Source organism: Gymnodraco acuticeps, unplaced genomic scaffold (genome assembly GCF_902827175.1).
Source record: "Gymnodraco acuticeps unplaced genomic scaffold, fGymAcu1.1, whole genome shotgun sequence".
Classification (NCBI taxonomy): Eukaryota; Metazoa; Chordata; class Actinopteri; order Perciformes; family Bathydraconidae; genus Gymnodraco; species Gymnodraco acuticeps.
The window spans coordinates 264,222-278,457 of record NW_022990214.1 but is presented as its reverse complement, the minus strand read 5'-3'; the positions used below and the strand labels follow the sequence as shown (position 1 = coordinate 278,457).

Genomic DNA, 14,236 nt, shown 5'->3' with positions numbered 1-14,236 from the left:
TGGAGAGGGGGCGGGGCTTATCTTCTCCATGTAAATACTGTGGTGGAAACGACTATGTCAAAATTAACCTATTTGACCGTGATTTAGTAGTAATACACGTTTCAAAATAATAATAATAATAATGCCGAAGTAACAACATACTGAAAACTGTTAGTAAAACCATGTTTTAATGCTTTACAATTTACATACCTAGATGCACGTGTGTTGTGTTTATGCAGTGCAACTCCCACCCAGTGGGTGGCTATGTAGAGTGATAGAACAGAGCAGGCACGCCCCCGAGAGAAGGAAAGCAAGTCACGTCACAAATTAGCATTTCTAAAATGTTAGCGTGGATTAATAAAAGTGCAAAAAGACAGCGGTTGTCGCCGGAAGAAACTTCAAATACAGAGAATGCTGTGCCTGTGTTGGAAATTGTGTCTGATGGGGAGCTTTCTTTGGTTGATCCTCCTGCTCCAAGTTCTAGTGCATTATCATTAGCACTAGCTCCGCCGCCTCCTCCAGAGCCTCTAACGTTAGCTGCTGCTGGCTCAACTGCCACCAACAACACCGGGCAAAGCGATGCACCTGACTGCTGGACAACGGACCAGGTGCAATATTTTTGCAAGACCAATGCATGGCTCCTTCTTAAAGATAAGAAGCTAGGATGTCGGATATGCAGAGATGTCAAATCTTTGGGAATACACACTGGACAAGGACTGAAACTGTCAACTGAATGGGGTGAGTGTGCAGTGTCTCATTTCGGTGTTGACAAGGGCAAACAACAAGCTAGCCTGAGGAAAAAAAATCAAAGAACATAAAGAATCACAAGCCCATGTAAAAGCTGCTGACATCCTTACATCTGCTTCACGTGAAACTATTCAACATCAAGTGCAGTCTATGCATAAATCTGAATTAGACACCACTATCAGAGTTTTTCGAACGGCATATACAATTGGCAAACATAGCCGGCCATTCACAGACATGCCAATTGATTTGAATGTACAGAAACTGAATGGGCTGAACGTGGGCAGGGTTTTGCACTCCAATAAAACCTGTGGCGAAATCATCCCACATAGCTCATGAGCTGAAGAAAAAAATGGCAAAAGACATTACAGAAAACCAAAGAAAACTGTGTTTTGGTCGATGAATCTACCACTATTAGTGGTAAAACGGTGCTTGTTGTGTGTCTACGCTCAGCATTAGCTGATGCTGAGCCCGAAACGTTTTTTTGGGAGCTGATCGAGTTGGATGGAACAACGGCTGATGACATCACAAAGGCGTTAATGGAGTGTCTTGGAAGAGATTTTAACGAGGACTTTTTAGGTCAGTGTTTCGTTTCTTTTGCATGTGATGGGGCTTCAGTCATGCTAGGGAAGAGAACAGGCGTTGCTACCCAGTTGTGTAGTAAATTCCCAAGCCTGTTTGTGTGGCACTGCTCCAATCATCGTCTAGAGCTGGCAGTTGGGGATGTGGTCAAAGAGGTCTCAGGGCTCAATCATTTCCAGATCTTTTTTGACAAACTCTATTCCTTGTTCCATGCCTCCCCCAAAAATCAGAGGCAGTTAGCGCAGTGTGCGCAAGCAGTCGGACAGCGTCTCCTGGTGATAGGGCGTGTTTTGTCCATCCGCTGGGTGGCTTCAAGTGAAAGGAGCGTCAGAGCAGTCTGGGAAAACTACCGAGTGCTTCATGATCACTTCACAAATGCTGCAAACGACACGAGCAGGGATTCCAGAGACAGAGCAAAGTACAAGGGCCTGGATGATGTGCTCACATCTGCAACGTTTGTCAGCAATCTGGGACTGATGTACGATGCGCTCACAGAGCTCAGCGACCTCTCTCGGCAACTCCAAAAAAGAGAGATGACACTGCCTACAGCAGATAGGCTCTTAACTCGAGAAATACGAGTTTTTGAATCCATGGTCACCATGCCTGGCCCACACATGACTACAGTTCATACAGCTCTAGCTGAGAAGTCCTTCAAGGGTGTTGCCTTGCGTGAGAATGGCAGGCTTGTACAGATTCATGCAGGTCAGTTTTTCCGCAGTATGGTAGAGAATCTGAGACACAGAATGACTTCCACAACCTCCTCTCATGTCAGCACAAGAGAAATCCCATTACATGGCCGGGAGGCCCGGGACAATCAGCTAATCCAGGACATGAAAGTTATCCATCCTGGAAGTTGGCCTGAAGAGGAGTTAGACGTACAGTATGGGGACGTAGAGGTGCTACGTTTGTGCGAAGTGCTGAAAGTGGACAGAAGAGAGACTGTTCAGGGCTTTCGCGAATACAAGGAAACCAGGGCATCCCGTACACCTGCTGCCATGGAACCTCTACTGAAAGCAGTCCGAACCATCGCTGTCTCCACTAGTGAGTGTGAGCGGGCATTCAGCTGCATGAACGATATCCTTACTGCAAAAAGGAATGCTCTCTCTGTCAGCCGACTGTCCAGCCTGGTTTTCATTAAATGTAATGGACCATCACTAGGACAGTTCAATCCGGAACAGTATGTGAGGTCCTGGCTGGCAAAGGGAAGGAGAAGTGCTGATGAAAGAGCCTGTCCAGCTCCAGCCCCTGATACTGATGTCCCCAAGGCCTTCTGGAGCCTTTTCTAACAATGTGAAGTATATTGCAAAGCAGCTCACCCAGTGAGAAGACTTTTGGCATAATGTGCCGATTTGTACAGATCCTGGAGATAGAAGGACTTCAGACCAACCAGGGAGTTATCTGATCAGCTTGGTGTTCAATGTAACTCTTTACCATGGCTCAGACTTTGTTACTTGCAGTTACAGTTTCTCATTTTAGATTGTGCAAATTTTGCATTTGTTTTTACATGTTCTTTGTTCATGCTCTTTATCATTTTTCTGAGTTGGAAAGTTAGATTGCATCATAGTTTACTTTATACATATTTGTATTCTTCAGTGGTGAAGTATATTGCAAAGCAGCTCAGCCATGTGAGAAGACTTTTGGCACTTTTTCGTTTTTCGTTTTCTGAGTTGGAAAGTTAGATTGCATTCAAAATGTACAGAAATACTTAATTTTGTTAAAGCTTTTTATAAAAAATGCTTCTGACCAGAGCTTTGTTTCCTTGTCATTAATGTTGAACACCACCAGAGGGGCTCTCACCTGAAAGGTCTCTGCTTCATGTGTCTTCAGCAGAAGATCTAGACTTTGATTGCTATATTTTCAGTTAATATTGACCTTACTGAGCTTTAGCCATATCCGCTGCCTATCATAAAAAATGTTAAGTACAGTGAACCTTTCTAAAATATACAGTAGTAAAGAGACAAACCCACCAGCATTATAGTAGCCAAATTCTTGTTTGTGGGCTGTATATATAAAATTGACTTGAAAAAGTTGCTGATTGTAGAGTACTGGCACCTTTTTCATTCCAATTCAAGCACTGGTTAACGGAAGAGTGTCTGCGAGGCGTTTTTGTTTTTTACCTTACTAAATGGTCTAATGGTCATTGTAGCGGGGGGGGGGGGGGGGGGGGGGGGGGGGGGCGCGATACTCGCGGAAGTGATTTCAAAACAAAAGCACTCGTTTGCTTGGAACGTTGAACATAATTATAAACAAGGGGAAACAAGGTGAATTTAGCGATCACAATGAAAACGGCCAAGACACACATTGAGCCCAGAAAATGAATGTTATTAAGGCTGTAAATATAATAAGCATGTGTCTAAAATGGACAACATTGTTAGGAGATTTAAACTATACAGCGATTCTGCACTGCGGTCACTCAGCCGTCTCTCGCGTTTGTCTTTTCAAATCAGCTGCTCTTTATATTTTACAAATATTTTTTACTGAAAGTTCTTAATAAAACTGACACTGTTGGACTCGAATTGAGAAGAATAAATGGACAACATTGTTAGGAGATTTAAACTATACAGAGAGCCGTTTTTTCAAATCAGTAGCTCTTCATTTTCTTTTTACAAATATATTTTACCACAAGTTCTTCATAAAACTGACACTGTTGGACTCGGTACTAGTTTGACTGCTACTAACAATACATTGAAGTACTTTTACTGTGTACTTTGTGAGAAATACTCTGTCAAAGTCCCCTCCATATAGCACATAATCTAATGCATCAGTCCGTCCCAGGAGGGAGTTTATAAACCAAAGAGTAACCGCCCTTACGGCACGCTCTGATAAGTAAAGCGAACGCACCCGCAAGGACACCTGGCCAGGGATGTGACAGTTTCAGGGGTTGACTAAATGTTCCTTAAAACCCCTAATGCTTGCTGCAATCTACGCGATTCATCTCCCTCCATCATGTTATGTTGATTTGAAATCAGAAGTTCTGAACATGAGCCCGCCCCGCTCGACCTTCTGAGCCAATCACAGCGCAAGAATGACCTGCCTTCCGTTTCAACCATACTCCTTCCGTTTCCACTATACTTTCTCTCTCACATACATACATTCTTCTCTCACATACATATATTGTCTTCACACATACATACATTCTTCACTTGCATACATATATTGTCTTCACACATACATACATTCTTCTCTTGCATACATATATTCCCTTCAGACATGCATATTATAAAATATATGTATGTAAAAGGAGAATGTATGTATGTAAGAGTGAAAATATATGTATGTAAAAGGAGAATGTATGTATGTAAGAGTGAAAATATATGTATGTAAAAGGAGAATGTATGTATGTAAGAGTGAAAATATATGTATGTAAAAGGAGAATGTATGTGCGTGAGAGGACCAGTATGAATTATGGCCTGTACGGCCCCTCATACCGCCCCCTCGCGCACAGACGGGGGAGAGAGATCTCGTCTCGATTGGAAAGATCGAAAATACACCGACATTTGTTTGTCTTTTTGCATGTTAGAAACGAGTTGGCGACACTAAGACTGCGAGATAATATTTGTGTAGCAATAATACATGACCTTTCTCTTTCTCAACTCGCTACTCGGAGGCAAGTCGCTGTCATATGCCTTGTGAACACTCCGATAATGCCTCTCCACGTTACCTTTCTTTGGCAGAGCGACGCTTGCTTTACAAATAAGGCAAATAACCTTTGAATGTGACATCACAACAAAATATTCTTCCTCCCATTCTGGGTGGAAGTGGTTTGTCTTTAGCTTCTTGCTCGGTCCCGCACTCATTTTGTTGTTTGTCCCTTGTTAGTCTCTTTAACTTAATTTGAGTTTTCCCGGCACTTGACTGATTTTGTATCGCTTTGCATTCTGGGTTAACAGACTGGAAAGCGATAGGTCGCTTTTTCTGTCAATCAAGTAAACTCCTGAATTAAGTGGCAGGGAGGCCAAGGGAGGAGGGATCAAAACCTGTTTTGTCTATTTTAACGGAACAGGATTTTTTTTTTTATGAATGACTCGCGATCTACCAGCATTGCCCCCGCGGTCGACCGGTCGCCCGCGGTCGACGTACTGGGCACCTCTGATGTAGGCTATATGTATTAATATCCAGACCTATTGTGTACAGGCAAACTCATCAGGTATGAAAAAGGTGACAAGGATCCGAGCCCCCCGACCCCACAGAATATCGGCTTTCAAATGAGGAATAACAGGATTTTAGCAGTCAGAACAACTAACGCAGCAGTGTTAGTAATAACAGAAACGCCAAAGAGTCACATCTAATATAAATATATAAAAGCATTTATGTTAATTGTGTAGCAATCAGTTTATAATTTTGGCAGCACTGTTGAGCATTTTGAAAATGTATTTTCATGCCTCTGTGCAAGGCTTAGTCTTTCTATCTTTATAGCCACTGGTGTAAAGTAACTAAGTTCATCAACTCAACAAGTAATTGGGTACAATTTTGAGATACTTGTACTTTTAAGTATTTCAATGTGTTGCTACTTTGTTCTTCTACTCCACTACAATTCAGAGGTAAAAGGTGTACTTTTACTCCACTACATGTATTTAATACCTTTAGTTACTTTACAGATGTGGATGATTGATGTGAAATATAATCAAGTCTTAAATCAGACTTTAGTTCCACCTGGAGTAAATCCACAAGCTACCCTGCGGTATACAAAGTCATTCAAACTAGCTGCACCTTTACCAGCTTTGGGAACACTTTAATGATCAATCATTATAAAACACATCATATATATTATTCTGAAATGGACCAATCTGCACAATCACTACTTTTACTGTCGCTACTTTAACTATATTCTGATGCTAATACTTTTGTACTATTACTTGAGGAACATTTTGATTGCAGGATTTTTCCTACACTTTGGTATTTCTACTTTTACTCAAGTACAAGACCTGGGTACTTCTACTTTTACTCAAGTACAAGATCTGAGTACTTCTACTTTTATTCAATTACAATATCTGAATACTTCTACTTTTACTCAAGTACAAGATCTGAGCACTTCTACTTTTAATGAAGTACAAGATCTATACTTATACCACCTGTTTATAGCCTATGAAAAAAACTATTAGAAAACAAAGGCTAGCGTTAGCATATAGTGACAATGTATGCTAGTTAGCTAGCACAACGATTCCTTAAATAATATTGCGACAGAAAAACTTTTCAGTTCACATCAGGCTCTGCCGCTCCGACAGGGAGCTCTGCTCTGAAAACCTTGAACGGCTGTTCTAAGCTCTGTTCACCAGCTGTCCAGTCTGTGCCAGTTACTGTTAATGAACGCACTCGTAGTAATGTAGCTGCTGAAGTTAGATCCTCATATATCCTCATCGCGGAGCAGCAGAGTTCAGCCGACAGACAAGACTCGAGCACACAGCTCGCGCTTCATTGTAATATATAAAAAAAGTAACACCATGCGCATCATGATGGCACATAACAGCTCGCGGCCGCAGATTACCCCACAAATATTTGTATTGCAGATCTACATGAATCACACAAACAACCTATTTTTGATTCAAAATGGCGAATTTCGCCGAAAGGTGACAAGTTTGCATCCCTGTGTATGAGGGGCCGTACAGGCCGTAATTCATACTGGTCCTCTCACGCACATACATTATCCTTTTACATACTGTCACTCTTACACACATACATTCTCCTTTTACATACATACATTTTCACTCTCACACACGTATATATTTACACTCACATTTTGCTCTCATATTATCATATTTCAATGCACACATTCATATATTGTCACTGACATATTTATACATTTTTAACTCACACATACATTTTGCTCTCATATTATCAGGGTTGCCAACTTGGGGTACCTGGCTGGAGTGAGATTTTGATATCATGGGTTTAATTACACATATGCGCACAAAATGACTGCTATCGTGTCAGCAGCGGGACCTTAGCATATATATAGGATATATATACAATATATACAAATACACAATACTGGACACAGACTATAAAGGGCACAACGTTTTATTCACTAATGAAAGTCAAACACATGTTTGTTTCCACTGTTTTATTGTGTGCCTGATAAACAATTAATTGACTTATCGTACGATAAATAAAAATGAACTCGATACATTTCCATTTACATGAGGATGTGACTAGCAGTTTGAAAGGATGTACTTGAATTATTATTATATATTATCATTATGTCAGTGGTCTAAAATGGCCATACAACGGTGCCGACAATATTATCGTTTATCGCAATAATTTCCGGGAAAATGTATCCAACAAAAATAATTATCGTGAGAGGCCTATACATGAAACACACACAAACAAATCTACAGACTTACTCCAAACTGCCAAACATATTAATTAACACACTCTCACTCTCACTCTCATAATACTCTTTGACTCTATTTTGGCCTAGTAGAACAATAAGCAGCAGACTTTTACTTTTTTATCATTTCTACTGGATCTTAGATCTGTGCTTGCGCAATACGGGTCGGCAGTTGCGAGAGAGTAGGCTTGTTTGAGACGCGTTGCGGAAGTAGACGAGAATAGCCGATCGCAGCCAGGGGAGGTCTCAAAAAGCTCGCCTGAAGTCGGACAGCTCGGAGTCGGCTTCGTCTTCTTCTTCTTCTTCTTCTTCTAATGTCAGTTATGTACTAAATAAATACATTTGTTCCTGCTCAAGATTAGATCCAACTTTATTGTTATTGCACATATTACAGGTACTGAGACAACGAAATGCAGTTTAGCTTCTAACCAGGTGCAACAAGCAGTAAAGTGAAAAGTAATGTACACAATCTACAGAATAAAATATAGAATGAATTGAATGATGAATAAACAGTGAGGGCTATGAATACACTAGATATACACAGCAGCCTGTGAGCAGTATGAACAGTGTGTATTAATATGCTAAGATATATAAAGTATGAAAACGGTAAGCAGTATAGTATAAAATATATGGATATTAATTTCATGATGATAAACATTGTGGAACAATGATGAAAAATGTGAATGGAAGTGGCGACGTAAAACTGACACAAAACAACAACAAACTTTTGCCGAGCCAATTGGAGAGTTTCATCAGCAGCACGTGGTAAAAACCACCAATGAGTGCTCAGCTCGAGATACCAGCGAGTCGTTTCCCATCAAGCATTTCGCTTCCGCAGCCCGTGGAGAGGAACTGCGCCGCCTCGCCGCGCCTCGCTCTCAAGGCTGCGGGCGTCTTTGTCCCGCGAGATTTTAACGTCTCATGTACGCGAGCCTCCAGAGCAAGTCGGACAAAATGACTAACCATCATGCAACGCACGAGCAAGACGTTGATCGAAATTGCGCAGGTCTGCGCAGGTCTCGCTTGTCTCAAACAAGCCTAGTATTTTTGTTGGGTAATCTATGGTAGGGCTAACCCATACAGTGGTGGGGCTCAAGTCAGTATTTGCATTGTAATTACATACACGCTCCCCTTGACAGTGAAACGCCACGCGTGAGGTTTAGATTATTTCCCTGTCTCAATCCAAATTGAACTGTATGAAATAAAAAGGCACATTTGTCTTGTAATAAATAAAAAGGGCGACCTGGAGCCAATCCTGCAATTTCTCCACAGGTGAAAGAGTTGACATGCTGAAAACCCAACCCCTGCAGGGGGGTCTGGGGGGATTCTCCCCCTGGAGATTTTTCGAAATACTAACATAAAATACACATTCTGGTACTCTCTTGAGAAGAAAAATGAATAAATCTATTACTACATGACATATTTAAAAAAATGAATGCCATTTTAGTTTTGTGTTACTTTGTTCTGAAAGCTGAACCTGCTGCTCCTCACAGAGAGAAGAGGGAAGAGGCTGTGTGAATGACTTTACATTGTGGATAAGGGTGGATAGCCCCCATTGTTCTGTGTGTCAAAATGAAAGACAGCCCACACACCTATCAATCATCAAACCGTGGGGTCTTATTTCATTACGTGTTGATTTCTATCAACACGTAATGTTGTATCGACGTATAGAGATGTAGGCCTACTACAGCAAAAGTATTCTCCGTCGGGACTTCCTGCAACAACACCACGCCGTTATCTTGATTCTGATTGGCCAGAAGACATTATCAAAGATGTTCTATTGAGAAGACGATCACAACGTGACAAAAGTTTTCAAAACCGTTTCTAGTCTTCGGTATTCTTGTTTTTTGGCGTGAGAATAGTTTGGGCAGCGTGAGAACGTGAGATTGAGAGTGAAAGCGTGTGTCACACGCCAGATGCGTGAGAGTTGGCAACCCTGCTCATATTCATATATTTTAACGCTCATATTTATACATTTTGCTCTCATGCACATTCATTCAATGTTTACATTTAATATCATAAATAATATATACATATCTGAAGACAATATATGTATGCAAAAGAAGAATGTATGCATGTATGAAGACAATATATGTATGCAAGAGAAGAATGCATGTATCTGTGAGAGAAATTATAATGGAAACGGAAGGAGTATGGTTGAAACGGAAGGCAGGTCATTATTGCGCTGTGATTGGCTCAGAAGGTCGGGCGGGGCGGGCTCATGTTCAGAACTTCAGATTCAAATCAACATGATGGAGGGAGATGAATACGTGTATCTTCGGACCATTTGTTTTTCTTTATTAAAAAAGTAAACGGAAGAGTGTCTGCGAGGCATTTTTGCTTTTAGTTTTTTATCTTACTAAATGGTCTAATGCACCGTTTCTCAAAGTGTGGACCTCAGGCCAGAATCGAACCTAGGTCCTCGCGGGCGGTAGTGGACTGTTACAGCCGGAGACTCGCAACGGCGGTGGACTTTCACAGCGCTGCTGCGCCGGACCCGCCAGGTGTTGTGAAAGTCCACGTCCCACCTATGCCAGAGCCAGCGGCCCACCGATGGCAGCAGCCCACCAACGGCAGCGGCCCACCAACGGCAGCGGCCCACCGGGAAAAGTCCCGAATCTCCCGATGGCCAATCCGAGCCTGCTCACACACACACACACACCTGCGTTGCAGTCGGGAAGAAAAGCAATGTGGAGCGGCACCTCACCACTTCATAAGGAGTTTAACCGTGACACTTTTCGAAATCCCGTTTGTGTCCCCCCACTTTACAAATAGGCCTATGTTTATTATTTTGTAACGCAAGCCGTCATCGCCACGGAGGAGCACACAGCCTCTGTGAGCGAGCGAGAGAGAGAGAGAGAGAGAGCACACTTTTATCTTTTTAATATAGCCTAGGTGTAAAAAATAAAGAAATCATTCCAATGTGTACTATAGGACAGTAAAAAAAAAAAAACTGTTCAAAAGGAGAGTGATTAGTAAAATATGCATAAATAAAAAGAAAGAATGCTAACTAGGTAACATAAGATAAGAATAAACAAGTTTAAATGATTTGTTGTTGGTTGTGATCATATTCTAAAGATATTTGGATTATTGATATGTATACAGCTTTCATCTGAGTGTTGAGAGCTGTATCCATACATTCATGTTGCTCTCAAAGTGCACCAGATTGATGCATTTCACTTCAACATTTAAAAAAGTATCTTCCCGGGGGTGCATGCCCCCGGACCCCCCTAGAGGAGGTGAGGACCCCCCTAGAGGAGGTGAGGTCCACCCCCAAATAAAGTAGGTTAAAATAATTAAATTGAATACATGTTATTTTAGTAAACACTGAAAACGGGTCCCACAGACCCAAACAGCACACAAAGGTTAAAGGTCAGCATATAATAATGTTAAAATGTGCTAAATATACACTGCAAAAAACTAAGAAAAGAGGAGTAAAAGTAGCTCACGACTTGTTTTATTTTTTGAAAGTAGCGCTCACCCTAAAAAAGGTTGGAGACCCCTGTTATAGAAAGACACATTTGACAATTTTAAGCTTTGCCTATCATTTGATTGCAGCGATGAGGAACAGGTGGGGCTTGAAAAGGCCCACCTGTTCAAAGTGGGGAATGACCAGTGTGCAGATGGGGAGCATGTTTGCTTAGCTTCAGCTAGCTCTGGAACTTCCAGCTCGGTGGCAGCAGGTCCCGCCTCGGCTCCGCCTCTTTGCCCTAATTTGGAGAAGGCTGGAGAAGGCGGGAGTTGAACTCTGATGTCATTGTCGAGCCGTTAGTGGCCGACTCCGCCTACTAAGGGCTTCTGTCACTACCCGATCTGCAGCTCTGCCCGATCTGCAGTGCGCATGTGCGAGATGATCCGCCATGGACAACGCCGGATGGCAACCCAAGTAGGACAACATTGACACAGTGGCTTTTGGCAAAGCTAAAAAAATAAACGAGAGAGAGATGAGTTATTGTTATTACAACGTGACTTCACTATTATTTAACAACTCTTTTTATTGGGTTCTTTTATTTGGGGTTAAGTACATACTGTAAGTGAGAAATGGATTTAACTTCTGTTAGACAGCTATCATACTGAATACATATTTACTGTGAATGTGTGCAAAAATGTATGGCATATGGCTGTCTAACAGAAGTTACATTCATTTCTCACTTATTCTGACAATGTACTGAACCCAATAAAAAGAGTTGTTAAATAATAGTGAAGTCACGTTGTAATAACAATAACTCATCTCTCTCGAGTTTTCTTTTTGAGCTTTGCCAAAAGCCACTGTCAATGTTGTCCTACTTGGGTTGCCGTCCGGAGTTGTCCAATATGGCGGACAGAGCTGCAGATTGGGTAGTGACAGCAACTCTGCAGAATCCTATGGGTGGCGTCACGGACCCTACGTCCATTTATATATACAGTCTATGGCAGGGGTCTCAAACTCATGGCCCGGGCGCCAAATCCGGCCCGCGACTTCATTTTATGTGGCCCCTCAAGAGCTTCAAAGAATATAATAAGTTTATTATACGGTTACATGCCACTTTACAGAAGCAGGTTGCCCATAAACTACATGTCCCACAATGCATCTCGTTTTGTGACATGCGCACTGAAGAGACTTCCAATTATTTGCCCTGGACTTCTGCTTTCAGACGTAGTTAATTACTAAGTTATTATCCTATCCGATAATAATCCAATTCAGAGGCAATAATGTAATATAATACATTATTTTATATATATATATATATTATATATTTATATAGTTACAACCGGCCCTTTGAGTGCAACCTTTATGCGAATGTGGCCCGCGATGAAATTGAGTTTGACACCCCTGGTCTATGGGAATGACAGAAAATGGTTGAGAACCACTGGTCTAATGGTCATTGGAGCGAGGGGCGCGAAACTCGCGGAAGTGATTTCAAAACAAAAGCACTCGAGAGACGGCTGAGTTGACCGCAGTGCAGAATCGCTGTTTAAATCTCCTGACAATGTTGTCCATTTTAGACATAGACTTATTATATTTACAGCCCTTAATAACATTCATTTTCTGGGCTCAATGTGTGTCTTGGCAGTTTTCGTTGTGATCGCTCAATTCACCTTGTTTATAATATTATCACCGTTCCAAGCAAACGAGTGCTTTTGTTTTGAAATCTACATGGTCTTCAGACATGCATATATTATTTATAATACTAAATGTAAACATTGAATGAATGTGCATGAGAGCAAAATGTATAAATGTGTGAGTGAAAATTGTATAAATATGTGAGTGACAATATATGAATGTGTGCATTGAAATATGATAATGAGAGCAGAATGTGTGAGTATAAATATATACGTGTGTGAGTGAAAATGTATGTATGTAAAAGGAGAATGTATGTGCGTGAGAGGACCAGTATGAATTACGGCCTGTACGGCCCCTCATACCTGTGTGTATAGGTCCTGATAAATTCAAGCTTCTTATGCTCATCTCATAAGATCATGGGAATTTAAGTGGCAAAGTTCTGTAACATTTCCTCGATTGCGAGAAAAGAGTTGATGAGTTAAATAAGCTATGAAAATGCTTTTCGTGACTAACTGTTACCGGAGCAAACATGGGGGGGGTTTGGGGATCCCCCCCCACGGAAAAAAAAAATAGATTTCCTGTATTCTGGTGCATTTTAACAGGTGGTTTGATACTTCTATGTGGCTATACTAGCATGAGGAATAGGATGGGTACATTTTGTAATTTCATCCAGTCGTAAAGAAAGGAAACATATTTGATTATTAATTCAGAGCCGTCTTTGAATGAATAAAAAGCAGTTTAAATGCCCATTTTTTGTACATTTATATACAACAATAAATATTTGAGAGTGCATTGAGGGATATTGTTGTGGAGAGTCATTTATATATACATCGCAAAATACATTTGTGAATCCTTCTGTGAGCATTTATTAATATTGAGACTGATCTGACTCCATACAGATGTTAAGTTCACCTAGGAATGGTATCATTGACTTAAATGTTCAAATAAATGTTGCTCTTCTGTCTATATTGGTCATATGATGCCCCTTGACTGAAATGTTTCCTGTTCAATATCCCCACTGATTTCCTTAACATTCTGGGATGAGAGTCCACATCACAATTTACTCTAAACTGTCATTTCTCTTTCATCACTCACCTCAGCAATGGACCTCTCTCCACTGTCCCTGTGTTCTGCCTCTGACTCACTCTCAAGTGCCTAGATGTCAAGAGAGGTGGTGAAGTGATCATTATTTACTGAGCAGTATACTCTTTCACATTGAGTCATACTGAATGTAATTACAACTGACTCTAAAATAAGTCTTGGACATTTTGAAGACTCAAAGTCCCAAGCAGTAGGTAGAATATTAGCTAGTCTATGTAATGTGCACAGAAAATAAATAGTTAACTGAATACTGGGATGGAAATTGTTACGGTGTGCAGGAAGCAGGACCCAAATGCAGATTTAAGTGACAAAATAATTCCTTTATTTCAAGGCTACAATATTCAGAGACAGAACAAAACACTCACCGCAGTTTACTCACAACACAAGACGAACCGACACTGAACACAGGAAGAGACAAGACTAAATACAGGAAGGGGTAATCACAAGACGAGACACAG

General features: G+C 41.1%; 1 protein-coding gene across 1 annotated transcript in view; it reads left to right on the top strand.

The window, feature by feature from the left end:
• LOC117547688 (kelch domain-containing protein 8B-like) overlaps positions 1–14,236 on the top strand; it is a 339,181-nt gene that overhangs the window by 252,222 nt on the left and 72,723 nt on the right. The window lies entirely within an intron of this gene.